This window comes from Vulpes vulpes, chromosome 12 (genome assembly GCF_048418805.1).
Source record: "Vulpes vulpes isolate BD-2025 chromosome 12, VulVul3, whole genome shotgun sequence".
NCBI classification, from domain to species: Eukaryota; Metazoa; Chordata; class Mammalia; order Carnivora; family Canidae; genus Vulpes; species Vulpes vulpes.
In genome coordinates this window covers 178,549,628-178,570,708 of record NC_132791.1, presented here as the reverse complement: position 1 = coordinate 178,570,708, position 21,081 = coordinate 178,549,628, and the positions used below count along the sequence as shown (strand labels likewise).

The window sequence follows — 21,081 nt, the reverse complement described above, 5'->3', positions numbered from 1 at the left end:
TGAGGTGGCGGGGGATGGGCTGCTAATTTAGCGAGCCCAAGAAGCCAAGCTTCTGAATTTAGGTTATTTGCCTACCATATGTAATAATAGAGTATTTCCTAAATATCAGGTGTTCTTATGTTGCCATGATGATTCTTACCTCATCTTTGTACCACTTACCTCTGCTCTCATTAACACAGTTTAAAGCAGTTAAACCATATTTTTGCTTAAATAATTCATTCTCTAAGGGAAATTTCTGTCACCACCGTTAATCCAGAACCATTATTTCTTGCCATAAATAGAAGGGAACAGCAAGGTATGCTAAGTTACCTGGCCATTATGGTTTTATAAAGGTTTATCCACATGTTAGTTACATGTCGTGCATGCCACGTGCATGCCATTTGTGGAATGCGTTAGGTCTGTATCCCGTGCAGAAAGAAGTGTATGCCGAGCTGTGGCTTATATATAGGTGGCAGGCTAGGTATGCCATCCTCCTAGATCTCTTTCTGAGAAGCTGTTAGTTTATTAATTCACTCACTGACTTGACATTCATTAGAGCCCTACTCTGTTCCCATCCCTGTGATCCCTCTTAAGGAAGATTATTTTGTGGGTCATGAATGCCAGTTCAGAGTGGTGTGGTGCAGGACACACTGCACAGTCAGGATCCGATGCTGGTGAGGATGGACCCCACAAGGGTCAGTCTCTCTGATCATGACTAAAATCCAGATGGAGGGTCTCACTGTTGTAGACTTTGGTCAGCCAGACACAACTTGAGGGGCAGAGGGCAAAGCCCAGATTATTGTATCCCAGAGAGGGGAATTCTCAAAACGAAACAGAGGTGCTAGGTGGTCAAAAGGCAGTATGTATGAGGCTCTTCATATAAGCTCTGGTGTTGATCTCAGGGTCATGAGTTTAGGCCCCATGTGATAATAAATACGTAAATATAAAATCAATATAAATAATAAATAAATAACAATAATAGGCAACATGTATCCAATATATTGCCTTCTTAGATCTGGGGGAGAAAAATTTAGGTCCGTTGCTCATTAGTGGATTCATTGTGGGATGGAAAGAAGATGAGTTTTGCTATAAACAATAAGGTTGGAAAGCAATGGCAAAGTTTATCCTCTGATCATTTATGGGAAAGAAGTGCCTTTTTCTTTCTCAGAGATTTTATATTTCAACACTACATGATTATACTAACCAAACTTGTGTATTTAATGAGAAAATCATTGTGCCTGGAGCAAAAGGTTCTTATTTTGCTTAATATAGGTAAAGCTCTGAGCTTAATATGTGTAAAACGACAATGACAAAATCTCATAGATGTGGGATTTAATGAATACATGAATAAAGTATTTGTCTTTGAGCTCTGATTCCTTTCACTAATTTGTGAGAAGAGATCTTTGGCAAAATGCTCTCTAGGAAACTTTTCTGTGGCTTGAGGCCAAGACAAACCTCCCAGTATCTCTCCTCTGTTGATATTACCCAGATTGGTATTCTAAGGCAGATGGGTCTGTGGAGGCCTCCCTGGTTCATAAGCACTTTAAGTGCCTCATAATGAACCAACTTGTAGGTAGAACTTCCAAATTGATCAGCCTTGTGGGGAAAAGTAGTTGCTAATTATTTCGCATCAAGTAGATCAAACCCTAAATGTCTGACTGAATTTTTGAATCAATATTTTCTTTTAAAGATTTTATGTGTTTATTCACGCAAGAGACATGAAGAGAGGCAGAGATACAGGTAGAGGGAGAAGCAGGCTCCACAGGGAGCCTGATGCGTGACTCAACCCCAGGATCCTGGGATCATGACCTGAGCCAAAGGCAGACGCTCAACCGCTGAGCCACCCAGGTGCCCCAAGAGTCAATATTTTGATATTTAGGGTGCTACCTTAAGTTCCCTCTGGGGGAGTGCTCTTCTGGGTCATCCGGGCTGCTTTATTCATTGTGGCTATACCAGGAGAAATGGCATGTGTAACTTTAATCAAAGGGAAATATCAATAGTCAGTCAAGCCAGAAATAGTTTGAGAGTAGATTTTTTTTTTTAGAGATCTAATGATCAGTGGTTTTCCAACTTCTGACATGTAAATATATATTTTTTGAAAATTTCAGTATATATATACACACAGAGGCACACAGTATATGACAAAATACTTAGCCTGACTATGTGCAAGCGTACTGTGCATTTTTTATTCCATTCTTTTCTTTTCAAAATGCTGGTCAAAACCCTCTAGTATTGATTTTGCACAGTCTTAGAGTTTTGAAAAAACCACTATAAATGGTCCAAGCTCAGAGCCAACAACTTCTGCCCTATTTGCTGTTGGTAGAGCTGTCCACATTGTTGATTTTACCTACTAGATTGACTTGTTATATAGGAAAAAGCATCCTAAAACCTTTTGTGTTAGCCAACAGAAGATGCACTTTTATGCTCAGTTTCTCCTCTTTCCCACCCTGAAAAAATATTCTCTGGCCACAGGGCTGGATGTGTCAATGCAGAACTGTGTAATGAAAATAGCCCTTGCTAGCAGTCAGCCACTGTTCTGAGCACTTTGCACATATTCTCTTTCTTAATCCTTGTCATAAACCCATTCATAAGAAGTATTGATGTAATTCTTATCTCAATATTCAAATAAGTGGATTCTCAAGGAGATTTTATAACCTGCTCAAGGTCACACAGTTATATAGAAGTGGAGTTGAGATTTAAGTCCAGACCTCTCTGACTTCAAAGGTTTTCAGTCAGATTTCTCCTTAAGATGTGTAGGAACAGGAGCTGAATAATTCAGACCAATTCCACAGCATAGTATTTACTTTTTCACAGAAGGTCTAAGTAACAGCGCTTACCCTGGGGCCCAGGCTGTGGTGGATTGTCATAGCGCACAACTGCGCGTGATGTTCAGTGCGGGTGACTGGCCAACACTGATGACTAAGCCTTGCTGATGGCCAGAACCGCATTCCTCCAAGCTCCAAGCACCCTGCCATCTGGAGAAATGCTTCTTTTATGAGGAACTGCTAAACCCAGGAGGCCCTCCTGCAGCAAAACATGCCTTCCACATGCCTGTATGTTGGCTTACTGCGAGTCCAGCCAAGGGAACACGGCCAACTCAAGAGAGCAGGAAGGGAGCACACATATTCAGAGTCCATCTATTTGCAAGCCAGATAAATACACTCTGTAGCTCGAACCAGAGCGTTGAATATAGCTATGTAAATGGCCAATATTATACCAGTGCAAGCTCCCCCAAGGTCACCTGGGCATTGCAATATTTTGCAGTCCAGACATCTGACATGAACCAGATGGCTCCCTTCTTTTTTCATAATAACGTGTTTACTTCTTCTCATCCTCTGTCTGACATTTATGGAGTACCTGGTCAGATGAGCAAAGAAAAATAAGACAGGGCTCATCTGCTATTGAAGTGATGCTGTCTCTCCCCTTCCACAACTGCCTGTTACAGGGCTTTGTGCATTGCCCGAGGCATCATCTGTCTCTTTCGGTTCTTCTGTTCTGTTTTTTGCAAACTCCTCCCTCTTTTCCCCAGAGATGAACACAAGTTAATGTGTGCACTGGAGACCAGCACATGGTAACATCAGGATTTTAAGAAAACCAGTTATCCCTGTGCAGACATGATAGGCTCTGTTCCCCATGGTTCCTCAAATATCAAATAATCAAATATGCTAATTCGAACCCCACAAACAAGCAAAGACTCAGAAGAGGGTGGCTTCAAAGAGGGTAAGTGTGGAAAGCTATTCCGAACTCTGCTGATGTTGTGGGTTAATATTTCCTGTCCTTTGTTCTTCACCAATAAGTATTGTTCTGCTCTCAACCTGCATTCTCTTACCTACGGTACAAGATTCCTGAGAGTATTTTGCCATCATTTTTTAACATTTTTTATCATAGTTAACAAGTAGCACATAGATGATTTTGGTGTTTGATCAACTGATACTTCATAAGAGTAGGTATTGGTATCTTTTTTGATCTCCTTTTGACTGCAAATGGTAGGTCTGGATACCTGTTTGTTGAATTAATCAGAACCTGATATGAGGCCGTATCCATGTGATGATGGTCTTCATGCCAAGACATTGAATAAAGCCCAGGTCCATCTAGAAATCATTTTCATTGTTTCTAGTGGTATAATATGGAGCATTCTCAAGAGAAAATACTTATAAAATGAAAACTTTGGGAGTCAACAAACATCTCTGGATTAGATGCAAAGGCCATAGCAGCCAATGTCAACCACCATATTTTCTGAGAATGCCCTTTTTATTGTCATGGGATGTGATGATGGGCATATAGAAGAGATAAGAAAGTTAAACCTAGAGTGGGCCATTAGGTATTGCCGTGAGAGAAGTTTTGGGGAGACTTGCACAAAATGTCTCTTTGAATTACAAGAAAGATAATTAAAGCCTATTTCCATCGCTGGGCAAATATCAATTATTTATAACATGTCCTGGACTTCCACAAGCCAGACAGACCCCTCTCTCTCCTCTGTATTGGCTCAGGACCCCGAAATGCTCCAAGCTTCTTGGAATTTTAGAGCTGGAAAGAACTTTTGATATCACAGAATCCAAATGACCTTGTCTCATAACTGTTTCAGGCTGATTGAATCCCTTCATTTATTCATTGATTCAACCTCTGTGCCTTAAAGATCTATCAGATGCCAGGCACTGAGCTTGTGTTACTACAGGGGCACAGTAGTAAATGAATCGGGAAAGTCCTAACTACACTCTTCACTCTTGTACAGTTTATGTTCCAATGACACAGAGAGAAAAGCAGTTGAGGAAGTAAATGATGAGCAAGATTGTTTCAGATAGTTGTGGATCCTGGGAGGGAGATAAAACAAGGTGACGAGACCATGATTGGGAGAAGGGCTGGATATGAGAATTAGGGAACATGCCTCTACAATGAATATTTGAATTGAGATCTAAATGACAAGGAGTCAGTCTTGCAGAGTTCCACTTAAGAATTGCTAGCCACTTCTCTGGCAAATAGAACAAAATGAGAATAAGTCATTAGATTCAAGAACAGAAAGAAGGCCGTGTGACAGGATCACAGTGGAGGAGGGGGAGGCGAGAGATGGGCAGCGGTCATCTCATGCACGGCTTTGCAAGTCATGGCAAGTGGTTTGGATTTCACTCTTTGTGCAGTAGGAAACCATAGAGAAGCTTTAAGCAGGGAAGCAAAGTGATATATTATTTTTTTTTTTAAAGGACCACTCTGGCTGTTCAAGGAAAATAGTCTGTTGATGCTGGCACCAGAGAAGCATCATCCAAATAAGTGATACTTCCTTAATCACACAGTGACTTAATGGCAGAGCCAGGGGTAAAAAATACTAGGTTTCTTCCAACAACAAATGGATTCAGTTCAGTTGAAAAATATAAAAATAAAAGTGTTAGTTAAATTTGCTAAATGCTTAGTGTTGCCACACTCTGTGTGACATGCTTTATATACAGCATTTTATGTAATAGTTGTTTTAATTGTCTAAGGTAGGTCCCATTCTTCTATTTTATGAATGAGAAAAGTGAAGCTTCAAGAATTTAAGTTCACCTAGATAGCAAAGGACAGAGAGGCAGAGTGAGGATTAAGACCCAAACTAACTCCCAGAGCCTATATGCCACAAAGATCAGTCCCATTACTTGTAATGAGGGGCAGTATTCCCTAGTGCCTAGGCAGGTGGGTGTTGAAGAGCCAGGCAGTCCGTGTTCAAGTTCCAGCTCTCTTGCTTACTAACTCTGTGACCCTAGGCAGGTCACTTCACTGTTTGTAATGTGGTTGGAATTTTTGCTATATTGCATCCCTCTCCCTGCGGCTTCCCATGGTGGTTAGTTATAAAACTCTGGAAAGAAATATGACCTTTGTGCTTTGTAAAGAATGGAGAAGCTGGGAAGATTGGGTCCCATGTTATAGCCATGGCTTACAGAGTAGATGGTACTGGTGTTTCAGGGAAGGGAACAGATGCCCATTCTCTGGATTCCCAAGAAAAAGGAAAAGTGGATTCAGATGAGAGGATTCTGAATGAGACCTAATAATCAGCCTTGGGGCTAGGAGGGCAGAAAGTCCTCATATGTTTCTTGGTACATGCATGGTCTGGTGGTCTCTGAAACCTAAGTTCACAGTTTTCACAGTGAAAACTGTTCAGTGTCTGTGCTCTTCCACATAATGGGCAGCAGGGGGCAGTGTAGCCAATGTATTACTTGTGAGTGAGGGGTTGTCTACTGTTAGCACGGGGGTCTGGGGAAGAGCTTAGGCAGCCTGAAACTGCACCTGTCTGGGCAGGTTCTGGGCAGAGAACAACACCTTCTCCTTCTTACTCTTCCAGGATCCCATTCTTCCCTCTTTCCTCTTGTCTCCTGTTCTGTTCTACATCCTCTGCTCTGCCTTACATCCCCATGTCTCATCACCTTTTATCTTTGTCGCATGTTCATCATACCCATTGCCTTCTGGGATCTTCCCAAATATTGAGCGAGGCAGGGCCAGGTTAGATATTTATCATTTACAGATGAAGAAACAGAGGTTCAGGGAGGTGCCTGGTCCCTAGCCCCTGTTCTTCCCTCTAACATACTTATAGAACATAAAAGCCAATGGTCAAGGTTTATCTTGTTTATCGTTCTAGAGAAGGCAATTGTACCACCAGTGCCCCACACTGACCTTGGAATTAGAGCAAAAGTTGGCAAATCACCAAACTGAGAAGGGGCTCATTCAGAGTTGAGGGCCACGGAGAGCTGTTTCACGAGGGTCTCCACTGAAAGGATTGCAAGCCAAAGGGTGAAACCCTTTGAATACACACTCGGGACCAGGTGGGTATGGATAATCTTTGTGCTTTTTAGGAAAAGAAGCCCTCAGAGCCCCTGTCTCAGGGTACATTTTGTTGGACTGAGCCAGTGAAAGCTAAGACCATGTCCTTTGTTCAGAAACATTGGACTGTAAGCAAATTTCATCATCTCTTTGAACCTTGTTTCTTCTCATATAAGGGGTGATTGTAATAGAGCAGCCATGACAGAGTCTACACACACTCTGCGTTCAAGCCATATTGCTGTTGGTGTCAAACAGGGGATTCACTATTTTCAGAGCTACTCTTGTGGAAGATTGGTTACATCGATGTGCACCAGATGGCTCCAATTAATGACCCCCTGTATTCATATCCTTTGCCATGATAATTTCTAGACCCTACCCTCTCTGGCTCTAAGTGGGTCTGTGTCTTGCTCTGGCCAGTAGCATGTGGTGTCTGCTAGTTTCAAGCCTGGGTCTCCAGGGGCTTATGCTCTTTTGCAGTCTCTTGCTTGCTGTTGAAACCCTGCCTCTATGGTATGAAAAAGCCCACCTAGACTGCTGGAGGATGAGAACGATACACATAGCTCAGTTGTCCGAGCAGGAGACATCAGATCAAGACGATAGCCCATAGACCCCCAATCACGTGAGAGAGCCCATCTGAGATCAGCAGGACTGCCCACTGTACCTACAGTTGACCTCAGGTACATGAGGAAGCCCAGCTGGGACTGGAAAAACTGCTCAGCTGACCCATATATCATGTAACAAGTACTTAATGTTGCTTAATTTGGAGAGAGTTTATTATGCAGCCATAGCTAACTGCTACACTAAAAGTTTTAGGTCAGCTAACTGGTGGAGGGTAATGTGGGGTGAGACTATTTGGAAGGTTACGAACTGTGCTGCTGAATACTTAAAACGGTATGATATTTTTAGAGTCTCAAGTTCAGAGATAGTACGTGGTGGCTCAGGGTAAACACTGGAGTAAAACAGACCTGGTTCCAAATCCCTGCTCTACCACTTTCTAAATATGCACCTTTGGTCAAATTTCTCTATGACTCAGTTTCCTCTTCTGTAAGATGGGGATGATAATAGTTACTGGGAAGGTCGTGAGGAGAAACTGGGATAACTTATGTATTTAGTATGGTATGTGGCATGCAGCAAGCGCTGAATAAATGCTAACCTCTAGATGACATTGCTGCATACTGTCCCATAATTGCTGCAGGTGCAACTGGTAATCCAGGACAGGATTTTGCAGCGTGAATTCTTCTAAAGCTTTGATAAAAGAAGAATTGCAATTGCATATATATTTTTCCTCCTTTCTTTAATTATAGAAGTAACCTATATTGTCTACCTTAATCAACAGCTCTTCTAGGGCAAAATTCCTGATTCAAAGAAAATCTGTATTTTGAGTTATGACTTATAATTATGAATATTGAACCCTACTTCAGTGCATCGTGGTAGACCTTATTTTCTTAGAAAGGAAATGTGCACACCGTGCTCAGTTGTGAGACAGGGGCATAAATCTCTGTTTGTTGCAAGTTGCAACAACTTACCTTCTATTTTGTTGAACAAGGAAACAGAGCAATTATTCACAGTGTCTAAGGTGGAAAAAAATCATCTGACTATATAGGTCTCATGTAAAAGTTTAATCTGACAGGAGATCTGAAAACGTTTAATGTTCAGGGAAGACTTCCTTTGGTGATCAACTCCTCACCAGCTTTCAGATATAGTAGTTGATGTTTATTCCTCGTGGAGAAGGACAATTGTGAGGGAGATGGGGAGTCGGGGTGGAAATTCTTCCTAGACTAGAGAGGAATGCCATGTCAACTTCTTGGTTCTAAGCAGAGTTAGGCTGGGTGAGCATTCACTGATTTTGTTGACTCTCAGTTGATCAAATTTAAAAATAATAAAAAATAAACCTGACCCTTTCCCTAAACACTGGCTCTTAGCCTTTTTTGTTTTGTTTTGTCTTGGTCATGGTTTTGGGGTTTCTGATGTTGGCTCTATACTTATGAATACCCAGAACACTCTGTGTATACAGTCAAGGGGTTCACAGTCCCTCAAGTGCATCAAGGAGCTCCAAGATTCTGTTTTAAAGGGAATAACAAGTTTACCAAGTCCCATTACCCAATAATGGATCTTTCCAGCCCCTTCTCACACAGGTCAGATGGAGGCATTTCATCCCTGTATGTTCTTCCAGGGATCACAGTGGATGCACTTGACATTATCACAAAAACTCATCTGTGAGTTGTCTGGCAGAGATACTGACTCCCCAGTGGGCTATAGAGCAAGTCTGTGATCACACTGAGGTTTCTGTGCTAGTCTGTCACAAGACTCCCACTCAGGTGATCCTGAGGTTCTTGAGTCTGACCTCCTGCAAGCTTAACTCCCTGAGGATAGCGGGGTGTTTGAGGTGAGCGGGTGCTATGTTTCGGCATGGCAAACCGCTGGTGGGCACCCAACATCCAGGAATGGGCTTTACCACTGTTTATGGTGAGTTCCCTCTGGAGTGTTTGATGTTTGGGCCTCATTGGTTAGTAAGTGTTATGACTATCACCTCTGGATGCAAGTGACAGAAACCTGTAGTTTTTATTGTACCTCTCCAAATCCCGGGGAGGAAGCATAGTACCCCCCTCCCCCCCGTCACTTCATATCTGGCTCTCTCTCCTTATCTTTGAGCACAGCAGATCATTTCATTTCAAGCCTCTAGCAGAAACTAATCAGAGTCCCTGGGCTGCAATTCAGAATTCTTAGGGGGAAAGAATCTATTTGGTCAGGTTGGGTCAGGTGACCATCTTCAGCCCCCTGTGGCTAGGGGGTCCCAGTTATGTGATACGATTTAGCCTGCCCATGTGAGTGGTGAGGAGGGAGTCAGTTACCTGAGGAGGACCCTATGGTAGGCAGCTTCTGAAATGGCTCCCAACGATCACTATTTCCTGGCGTTCACACCTCTGTGTAATCCCCTCTCCTTGAGTGTGGGCTGGAGATAGCGATTCCTGATTCTACTGAGTAGACTACGCCAAAATTAGGTTATGAAAGACTGGGACTTGTGCAAACCCTTTCTCTCTGGTTCTTCTTGCGTACTTTTTCTGATAAAGCAAGCTGCCATACTGTGCCCTCCGGAGAGGTCCATGTGGTGGGGAACAGAGGGCGGTGTCTGGCCAAGCACCAGAAGGGAACTAAATCCTGCCGACAATCACGGGAGTGGGTTTGGAAGTGGATCCTTCTCCAATTGAGCCTTGAGATGACTGTGACCCTGGCTGACATTCTGAATGTAGCCTTGTGAGACACCAGAGCCAAAGGACCCAACTCAGCTATGCCAGGATTCCTGACCCACAGAAACTCTGAGGGAACACATGTGGTTTGAAGCTACTAAGATTTGCTCTACCCTTCCAGAATTTCCACCCCTAAGCTACCAAGTTTTGGGGTACTTCCTTATGTAACAATAGATAACGAATATAGGCACCTGGTGAGTGAAGAGGCTCTGAGGTCACATGACCTGTGTCTTGTCCTAACTGTACCATGTACCAGCTGTGTGGTTTTGTGCAAGTTATCCTACTGAATCCAGTCACATTCTCTTCTGTAAAATAGGGATAATAGTACTAATGTGATTGTTATGGGGACTAAATGAGTAAACCTGGTGCCTGCATGTAGTTTAGTTATGCTAATAGTAATTATTAATTAAATCAATTAATATTAGTAATATCAATGAAGTTTTGCTACCATTACTGAGCTTTCACAGCTCTGCTAACCCTATACACTGGGTTACTAGTGCCTCAGTTTCTTCTTAGGGTTCTAAAGAATTCTGTGCCCCGTATAGAATGCAGAGAGGAACATAAAATACCCAAAAATCTCTTTGAAGCAAATGGCTATTTAACTACTAAATATAAAGAACTATTTCCATTCCACTCACTTTGGTTTTTATAGTGAAGAATAATTTCATATCACAGAGAAGTCAAATAACAGAATTCATGGTCTCAGATTCAAAATATCAAAAAATATTTGAGCTGATGGAATGGAATTTGTTTTCACAGTTTCCTTTACACAAAGGCATCCAACAACTGCCTGCAGCCAATTATTTTGTGTGGAAATGCCAGGGCACTATGCAGGTGGCAATTTATCACAGAGACGAAGCCTGAAGATGAAGAGCACAGGGGTAATCATTGGTGCTTAAAAGGTTTCTGCCTTCTGAGGCCAAAGCCCTCGATGTCAAAGGTTTGATGGGATTTGCTCATTAATTCCAAGCTTGAATGCTTAGTTATCAGGTTTTCATTTCTCCTCAGGGATGCTGTTTTTCTCTCACTGGGAGCTGATAGGGCTTGGGAGGGGGTGGATGGGTGGTGGGAGGTATTGAATTTGCAGATTTCCCACCTGCTTCGCCTCCCTGTTTATACCTGCATCCCAAGGCCACTGCCCAGGCCCTGATTTCCTGCCTGTCTCTGGCCACACTGTGTGCTTGTTGCAGCAGCAGGGTCTCCACCTGCCTGCCCCGCTTCTCCACTCATTCTCAGGGCCGAGCTGCTGAGTGGGGCCTAGCTTCCTGAGCTTTCCTCACTTCCCCATCCTGAAGTTAAGCGCAAGGAAAGCCCTTTGTGTTGGAGAAAACAAGGGACAGCAGAAAGAGTAGATGGGAAGTGTGGCAGCCAGACAGACCACGAAAAATCCCAGGCTCTGCGAGTAGGGCCTGCCGCCACTGCGAAACTGGGGTGTGCTGGGGTGTGCTGGGGTCATTGCATTTCATCTTTCTTCCCCTCTCCAACCCTGTCCTTGAGGATGGTGGGGCAAAACTGCCGGTCTCCTCACAATTATGAAACAACAATGCTTTTTGGCTTCTAGAATCACCATCCCCTATCATTCAGTGAAATAAACTAGATAAAAATAATTACTACCAACAACCAAACAATGAAGAAGTCATCCTCATGCTGTAAACTGAAAAGTGCCCAACAAGAAAATAAACCAGAAGATTTTTTAAAAAGATTTTATTTATTTATTCATGAGACACACACACACACACACACACACACACACACACACAGAGGCAGAGGGAGAAGCAGGCTCCATGCAGGGAGCCCGACACAAAATTAGATTCCAGGACCCCAGGATCACGCCTTGAGCCAAAGGCAGATGCTTTAACCGCTGAGCCCCCCGGGGGGGGCCCCAAACCAGAAGATTTTGGTGTGACTTTATGCAGCTCCTGAATCATCCTTTCCCCAAGACATGATACAAGGGAAGGAAGTGACTTGCAAAACTTTGAGAATTCTACCCAATGCCCTCTGATTTGGATAGAAGATGATGAAGGTTGGGGTAGGGAGCCTAGAGAAAGTCCAAAAATCCCTTCCAAGAGCAGAGGTTCTGGTCTATGATCTCAGTATCACAGCGGAGCCGGGAAGAGCGCCCGGGGGTCATCATCTGCCAGGATTCCATGCTGAAGCAGAGGACTGAGGTGAAGCCTAAGGACACTACCCTGGCGGGGGCAGCCCCTATGGCCCAGTGGATTAGCGCCGCCTCTGTCCTGGGTGTGATACTGGAGACCCAGGATGGAGTCCCACGTCGGGCTCCCTGTATGGGGCCTGCTTCTCCCTCTGCCTATGTCTCTGCCTCTCTCTCTCTCTCTGTCTATCATGAATAAATAAAATCTTAAAAAAAAAAAAAGGATACTACCCTTGTGGGAATAAGGGGGGGGGGACCTCCATTTGGATTTTTATTTTTTAAGAGAGAAAGAGAGGCAGAGGTACAGGCAGAGGGAGAAGCAGGTTCCATGCAGGGAGCCCGATGTGGGACTTGATCCGGGACTCCAGGATCACCCCCTGGGCTGAAGGCAGGCGCTAAACTGCTGAGCCACCCCCGGATCCTCCCCTCCATTTGGATTTTGACAGAATCTCAGAAGAGAGGTAAGTCCAGTCCTATACCAAAGTTGCAGGAAATTTGCCATGTTCTTTCCACATTCCTGTCCTCAGGCTATAAGAAAGTGCATGGATTGCAATCTCCAGGCCTGAGAATGTTGCTGGCAGGGAAAAAGGTCCCAGATAAGGTTCAGAAGTTGTCAATGAGAGTCCATTTTCTATCAAAACAAAATGAAGAATGGGGGAAAGCTGTCCATTTGAAGCCGAAGCAACATGGTAACTAAGGAAGCATTTGCAGGTGAATAAAATGAAGGGAAGAGTTAAATGAGCATAGCAAGCATCAAACAGATGGGGGACTACCAGAAACAAACAAACCCGGGACGCCTGGGTGGCTCAGCGGTTGAGCGTCTGCCTTTGGCCCAGGGTGTGATCGTGGGGTCCCAGGATCAAGTCCTACATTGGGCTTCCTGCATGGAGCCTGCTTGTCTCTCTGCCTGTGTCTCTGCCTCTCTCTGTGTCTCTCATGAATAAATAAATAAAATCTTAAAAAAGAAAACCCAAATAAACAAAAACACCAAAGAACATAAGAGAAGTCCCCTGCAATTGCTTTGAGCACAGAGGAAAAATAATAAGAACATGAATTCAATAAGGCAAGAGTAAAAAACAAAAACCTCAGTTCACTAATGGAATTTAATAAACCAGGAGATGAATGGAGAGGTCAAGAAAAGAAAGACTAATGCATTGCTCATCTGTAGTAGATCATAGAGTAAATTCTACAGACTTTATCAGGGAAAGAAAGTATAAATGTCCTTTGAGGATAAAGGCCATGAGAGACATTTTAAAACTTGTTCAAACTTGGCACTTATAAGCCCTCTTGAAAAAAAGTTCTTAAAACCATGGTAAAAAAATGACACACATGAAGAAACAATGGTAAAAGGACTCCAGATGAAGCAACTTAGGTATGATGACATCAAGGAATGAGTTGCCATCTATTGACATGTGGGAAGTTGTGTGCAGAAGAGGTCTTTGGGACTGAAACTCCATGTCAGTTCAATATGAGATGCCTGTGAGGCATTCCCAGTGGAGATGTTGAGTAGGTAGTTGTATATAAGAGACTAGAGGTTGAAGGAGAGGTCTGGGAGGAAGATACACATTTGGGAATCATAGATGTAGAGATGATGCTTGAGGCTGGGGGTTGGGTGAGATCACTCGAGGAATGAATGTAGAGAAGGGGGCCAAGGAATGAGACTTGGCTTACTCCAATGTTAAGAATTAGGGAGAAAGGAAAAGCAAGCAGAGATGGAGAAGGAAGGCCAGTAAGGTAGGAGGTAAACCAGAAGAGGGTGGTATCTGGAAAGCCAAGGGAAAGATGGGTATCAATGAGAAGTATGTGACCAGCTGTGTCAAATGCTGCTTGTTGAAAGAGCAAAGTAAAATGGGACTTCAGAATTGTTGTTGCCTTTATCGTGGGTGACTTGACAAGAGCTGTTTTATTGGAGTCGTATAGTTGAGAGCCTGATTGGGGGAGGTTTTATTTATTTATTTTTTTAATATGTACGTGTTTTATTTATTTTTTTAATTTATTTTTTTATTGGTGTTCAATTTGCCAACATATAGAATAACACCCAATGCTCATCCCATCAAGTGCCCCCCTCAGTGCCTGTCACCCAGTCACCTCCCCCACCTCCCTTTCTACCACCCCTTGTTCGTTTCCCAGAGTTAGGAGTCTTTCATGTTCTGTCTCCCTTTCTGATAATTCCCACTCATTTTTTCTCCTTTCCCCTTTATTCCCTTTCACTATTTTTTATATTTGGGGGAGGTTTTAAAGATATTTGAAGAACTTTGCTGCAAATGGGGCAAATAAAGGGGATGGTAGCTGGCTAGGATGATGGGTAAATATAATATTTTTTTAAAAAATGGGACTGGATGTGATGAATAAAGGAGAAGAGGGATGATTTCTAATTCTATTAGGCAATTGACTGGTTAGCTCTAGCCTCAGTAGTGAGCTCTGGGTTGGAGATGTAAATTTGGGAATCATCAACATATTTAAGATTGTCTGAAGTTTAGATGAGATATCCTAGGGAAGTATGTAGCCTGAGACAAGTAGAGGACCTAGGTGAGAATTCTGAGGACACCAATATTTAACAATTAGACAGAGGTATTGGATTCTACAAAGAAGCCTAAGGAAGAATAACCATAGGAGGAAAACCAGGAGATTGTGTAGTGACAAAAGTCGTGAGAAGAGACTGTTTTAAGATGGAAAATCACAAGAGTAAATAGTGCCAGGCATTCAGTGAGATAAGGGCAAAAAATTCTAAGTTGAGTGTAGCAACAAAGGAGGTTATTTGTTATTTGTTTTTTTTTTTTTTAAGATTTTATTTATTTATTCATGACAGAGAGAGAGAGAGAGAGCAAGCGAGAAGCAGAGGGAGAAGCAGGCTCTGTGCAGGGAGCCGGACACAGGACTTGATCCCCGGGCTCCAGGATCATACCCCCGGGAGAAGGCGACGCTAAACCGCTGGGCCACTGGGGCTGCCCTATTTGGGGTCTTTTAATGAAAGACTTTCAGGGGGTATAATGAAGGAGAAACAAATTTTTCATGAGTTGAAAACTTACTGGGAGATGAAGTGGAAACCATGAGGACACAACTCTCTTGAGAACTCTGGCTGCAAAAGAGGTAGGAGAGAGATAGGGCAATACTTGGAGGAAGACACGTTTCAGAAACGTCCTTTCAAGATGGTGGAGACATGCGTGTCTAAATTGTTGGAAAGTTTCTCAGGGTGAGAAGAAGCTCCTCTGTGCCTTTGGGATGAAGCTGGTAGAGATATAGAAGGGAGGGTGATAAATACAGGAGAACGAGAGGGAGAGGGGGAAAGAGAGAGAGAGAGAGAAAGAGAGAGAGAATTGGTGGAATCAGATTCCCTGAGAAGGCAGAAGGACCTGGGACACAGAGAACAGAAAGGAGTAGTCTTTGACACCTATTCCATTATGACAGGAAGGATAAGAGAATGGGTAGAGATGCAGATAAATTAGTGGTGAGTGGCACAATTCTGAAGGAATTCTCTTTTGATTACTTCTATTTCCTTTGTGATGGAGGAGGTGAGGTCATCTCCTGACAGTGAGTGAGAGAATGATAGGGTAGGAAGTATGAGGAAAGTAGAAGAGTTTTAAAATAGTCTCTGGGAAAGAAAAAAAAAGACTAGTCACTTGGAAACACAGAAAAGGGCGTGGGAAGAATGTACGAGAGTTGTTTGTCCCTCTTTCTCCTTTGTCCACTGCACCCAAGAAATGGACCTCTTTTCTTGTTAAATGTTGAGTGTTCAAAATGGATGCTCAGGGAGGATGTGGATAAGTTGGGCTTGAATTCCTCCAGGTGTCTTTCTAAAGTTGCATTATATTGTGTGGTGGGGGAAGGGCAGAGAGAGACAGGGAGAGAGAGAATCTGCAGCAGGGTCCATGGTCAGTGCACAGCCCAACATGGGGCTCAGTCTCGGGATCCTGAAATCATGACCCGACCCAAAGTCAAGAGTCAGACACTTAACCGACTGAGCCACATCTCTCCTCTAGGTCTCTTAAAGGTCATTGTCAACAAATTCCTCTTGTCCATTCTGGTCTCAGCTTTGCAGAAAGTTCTTTAGTGAGCCTACCTCGGTTCCTTGGTTTGGAGACATGAGGGGATGTTGATCTAATTACAACAGGCCCTGTGGAAACACTGAAATTGGGACCCTAGAATTTGAGTTGTGGCAGAGAGGATGTTCAGTGAAGGAACTAGACGTGTGGGAATGTCTGTTATCATCTTCTACAGCAAGGTCAGAAGCTTTGGCCCATGGACCATATCCAGTTCACTGCCTTTTTCTGTAATAAAGTTTTATTGCAATACAGCCATGTCTCTGTTTGCTTTTCAGCTACCACTTCGTAACGGAGTGGTTGTGACAGAGATCTTCTGGACCACCAACTGAAGATATTGACTATCTGGTCCTCTTGCAGAAGATGTTCGTCAGTCTCTGTTCTAGAGGAAAGATGGGAAGGTTTCAGAGGAAGCATAACCTTGAGAAAGATCCCAACTCTGAGTCTCTTTCCTTTTCTGCAAAATAAGGACACCGTTCATTAAATCATTCTTTCATTTAACAAACATTTATTGATTGCTTACTATGTGCCAGAAGCTGGGAGTGCAGAGATCAATAAGATCCAGGCTTGTCCTTTCAAAGCCCATAGCAGAGATAAATGGGTAAACAAATAGTTGGAATACCTAGAGAGAAACGCTGTGTGAGTGCCATGGGGATGACGGGGAGTTATCTCACCTGGCTCAGATGGCACTGGGAAGGCTTCTGAGAAAAACAGAAGAGGAGGGGCCCATCAGCTTGTTGGGTCGCTAAGGATGACAATGAAACCAGCCAGGGATTATTGTAGTGTAAGTAAAGATACACTGAGTCTGGGTGGCTCAGTGGCTTGAACACTGGGACTTGATTTGGGCTTAGGTCATGATCTCAGGGTCCTGGGATCGAGCCCCATGTGTAGCACTGTGCTCAGTGGGGAGTCTGCTGGAGGATTTCTCTCCCTTTTCCTCTGCTTCTCCTCCCTGCTCCTGCTCTCTCGCTCACTCTCACTCTCTCCCTCTAAAATAAATAAATAAATCTTAAAAAACGATAAAGGGGAGTCTGGGAGGGGAATTCTAGGAGCACCAAGTTAGAAGAGATAAGTGATGGGAATTAGAGATGGAGCAGTGAGAGGTGCAAGGAGAGCCAGAAAAGTGTCAGGAATATTATTGGGACACAGGGAATTAGCCCTTCACTGTGCTCCTGACATAGCTCCCTGTCTGATCATAGCCCTTTCTGTGGAGCCCAGGTACATTTTTTCAACTGTCCCAGCTGAGCACTCTAGCCAGCCACCATCAATCAATTGGAGTTTGTCCCTGATATGAAATCAGTTGGAGATCTTAAAGTACACACAAGCAATTTGTTAATCACAAAACACCCCCAAAATGTAATGAGGTGTGAAAGAAATGAAAATTTAGTAATATGATAATATGTGTAGTTCAACTCCGATATCAGATTGTGAAATATATTTTGGCAATGAAAACCAGCACAAGGCATAACCCATTTTTAATGGATTCGTTATACTTTTCTCTAATTGAATCTGAGAAGCATACTCATTCCTGAAAATCATGCATACGTGTGATTTAGCTGAACAGATGGATTTCTAAAGTGCATGGGAGTTTGAATGGATTTAGAAATGAGGCCGATGGTCTTCTTTTTGTGTTTAAAATTTTCAGGAAATATTTCAAGCATTCAGAAAAGAGAATAATAGAATACCCATGTAATCCACTACCTAGATCTTAGAAGTGCCAATATTTTGCTATACCTTCAGAGCTTAATAAAAAGAATACAAACATTACAGGTAAGGTTGATGCCTCTTTTGTGCCTCTTCCCCATCTCCTCTGCCTTCTCAAAGGTTACTACTCTCTGGAAGTGTGTTTTTTTTCATCTGTGTTTATATATTTTTGCTATGTTTATATTGATAAACATTAAACCTAATTGTTTTATGTGTTTTCAAACATTACATAAACGGCAGGCAACACAAGACTGTTCTGCAACTTGCCTTTATCATTCTACATTATGATTTTGAAATGTATCCATGTTGACTCATGTGTTCATTCATTTTACAGCCAGTCTTCTTTCTGCTCTTTGAAACTTGCCCAAATTGTTGAAAACAGAAGCAGATACATCTGAAAGATTCTCAGTGGAAGATATGAAATAATTTGGTCTCAATTGTCTTCTCTTTCTGTCCTTTCTTCTCCTTCATCTCCCTTCCCTCTTTTCCTCTCTTGCTCTGTTAAGGATTTTGAATATAAGAAGAAACAGCAAAAGGAGAACCTTGTCAGGAGGGTGTGACTTTAGCACCCATCTTCCAGAAAAGAGCAGACATTTTTCAGGAGCAGCTAACAACTATCACATGCTGTCTAAGTGCAAGAACCCGTGCTAAGCATTTTACGTTTGTTTGGTGATCCTTAGTGTGACCCTTGGAGGTTTTCCTTGCCCAAGGCCCTGAGCTAGTAGGTGGAGAGTCTAACCAAGGATCCAGAGCTGTTGTGCTTAACCATTCAGAAAGAGAAGCCATGTTGATCCCAAGAAGGGACAGTGCTAGGTGAGGAGTCCCCCGGAGCTAGTGCTTTAACAACTTTTGGTATTGATTCTATTTCCAAATTAAGTATCATAATTATTGTTCGTAACAAATAATAATAAAGCAGTAAACAAAGAATGTTTAGACAAATTTTTGGTTTTCAAAAAAAGAGCTTGTTTGTTCTCATTACAAGAAAAAACCTTTTGTTAACTACCTATGGTGACAGATGTTAACTCAACTTATTAGTGATGATCTTTTTGCAATATGCACAAATATCAAATTATTTTTATGCACCTAAAACTAATATAATGTTATATGTGGATTATATCTCAATAAAAACAATAATAATAACACAACATTTACATTTCTTAAAAAATCATGTTTACTTTTAGGGGTAACAATTGGAGTGGAAGAGGAAGGTGTCTTGAGGGCAGGCAAGTTCTATTTCTTGAGATGCTTGCTACTTACAAGGGTGTATTCACCTTATGAAAATTCACCAAGCTGTCCATTTATGAGATGTGAACCTTACTTTGTGTATTTTATACTTCAGTAAAAATATTTTTTTGCAAACAAAACAAAACAAATTCACAGGTTTGAATGTTGCTGTAGTTTGCTTGCCTGAACTTCAGCCACCCATTGATTTCCAACTCCCTCCTGGATATTTCTGCTTGGCTGTTCCACCATCATCCTTAACTCTCTATGAACCAGACAATCATTTCTTTCCCTCTTGACCATTTCCTAGTGCAGCAGATTCTGGTATCTCACCTGGCTTCCCTGATCCTCTATACTCTGGCTTTTCACTACCTGCTGTAGACAGGATAGTGCCTCACAAAATTGATACATGTTGAAGTCCTAGCCCTCGGTGTGATGGTACTTGGAGATGCAACCTTTGGGAGGGCATTAGGTTCAGATGAGCTTATACGGGGGATGTCCCCAGGATAGGATTAGTGTCCTTACAAGAGGAGACCAGAGAGTTTGCTCTCTCTCAGCCACGTGAGAACACAGTAGAAAGTGATCATCTGCAAGCCAGGAGGAGAGTCCTTGTCAGGAACCAAGTCTGCCAGCAACCTTAATCTTGGACTTCCCAGGCTTCAGAGCTGTGAGACATGTTTCCATTCTTTAAGTCACTCAGCCTCTGGTATTTTCTTATAGCAGCCTGCACTGAGACAGTACCTCTGTAGCATTTCAGTCTTACTAAACTTCCATTCCTTTTCTGCATTTACCCTTCTTTTGCTATATTTTTTTTATCCATGTTCTTTTCCTGAGCTAGGCTGGTACCCTCTCTCCCCAAATAACAGAACCTTTTCTTTAAAAAAATTAAGGCTTTGGGATCTCTGGGTGGCGCAGTGGTTTACCGCCTGCCTTTGGCCCGGGGCGTGATCCTGGAGACCGGGGATCGAATCTCACGTTGGGCTCCCGGTGCATGGAGCCTGCTTCTCCCTCTGCCTGTGTCTCTGCCTCTCTCTCTCTCTCTGTGACTATCATAAATAAATAAAAATTAAAAAAAATTAAGGCTTTTTATTTATTTATTTTTAAAGATTCTATTTATTTATTCATGAGAGACAGAGAGCAAGGCAGAGACAAGGCAGGGGGAGAAGTGGGCTCCATGCAGGGAGCCCACTGTGGGACTCCATCCTGGGACCCTGGGATCACGCCCTGATCCAAAGGCAGATGCTCAACCACTGAGCCACTCCAGGTGTCCCAATAGCACCTTTTTAAGACGAAAATTAAAGTCTCTTTTCCCCATATTTTTCCTACTATCTCCCCTTCCATAGACTTCTACAACACTTAACCTGTGCCATACAATAGAGCATTTAGTTGTATCATGGTATTTATTTTTAAGCATCTTGGGTCTACAGTAAAATGATTAATGCTTCAAAGGTGGGTCATGTCTTGTGTTCTATTTCATATGCCAGTGTTTCTCAACATTTTATTTTATTTTTTTATTTTTTTTTGTTTCTCAACATTTTTAAAAAAGATTTTATTTATTTATTCAAGAGAGACACAGAGATAGAGAGAGGCAGAGACACAGGCAGAGGGAGAAGCAGGCTCCATGCAGGGAGCCCGATGTGGGACTTGATCCTGGGACTCCTGGATCATGCCCCGGGCCGAAGGCAGGCACTAAACCGCTGAGCCACCCAGGCATCCCACTTCTTTTTTTTTTTTTAAACCTGTACCCATCTCACAATAATATATGTTGTTTCTTAAACCCTTAAGAATTTTTGAAAAAGTCATTTTGGTCATTTTTTTACGTGGGATTTTAAGTAAATAAGTATCTTAGGCCAGTGTAGTATTAATAATTGTATTATGAACCTTACTTTAAAACTCATCTAAAATATAATCTTTAATGATTATAGGTAAGAACTCATTTTTTGACTTTTCC

General features: G+C 42.6%; 1 long non-coding RNA gene across 1 annotated transcript in view; it reads left to right on the top strand.

Moving 5' to 3' along the window:
* LOC140594798 (uncharacterized) overlaps positions 1-18,721 on the top strand; it is a 44,934-nt gene extending 26,213 nt beyond the window's left edge. Inside the window, exon 3 of the long non-coding RNA XR_011996126.1 lies at positions 16,484-18,721. This is a non-coding gene — a long non-coding RNA (uncharacterized lncRNA). The remainder of the gene's footprint in view (positions 1-16,483) is intronic.
* Positions 18,722-21,081: the final 2,360 nt, after the last annotated feature.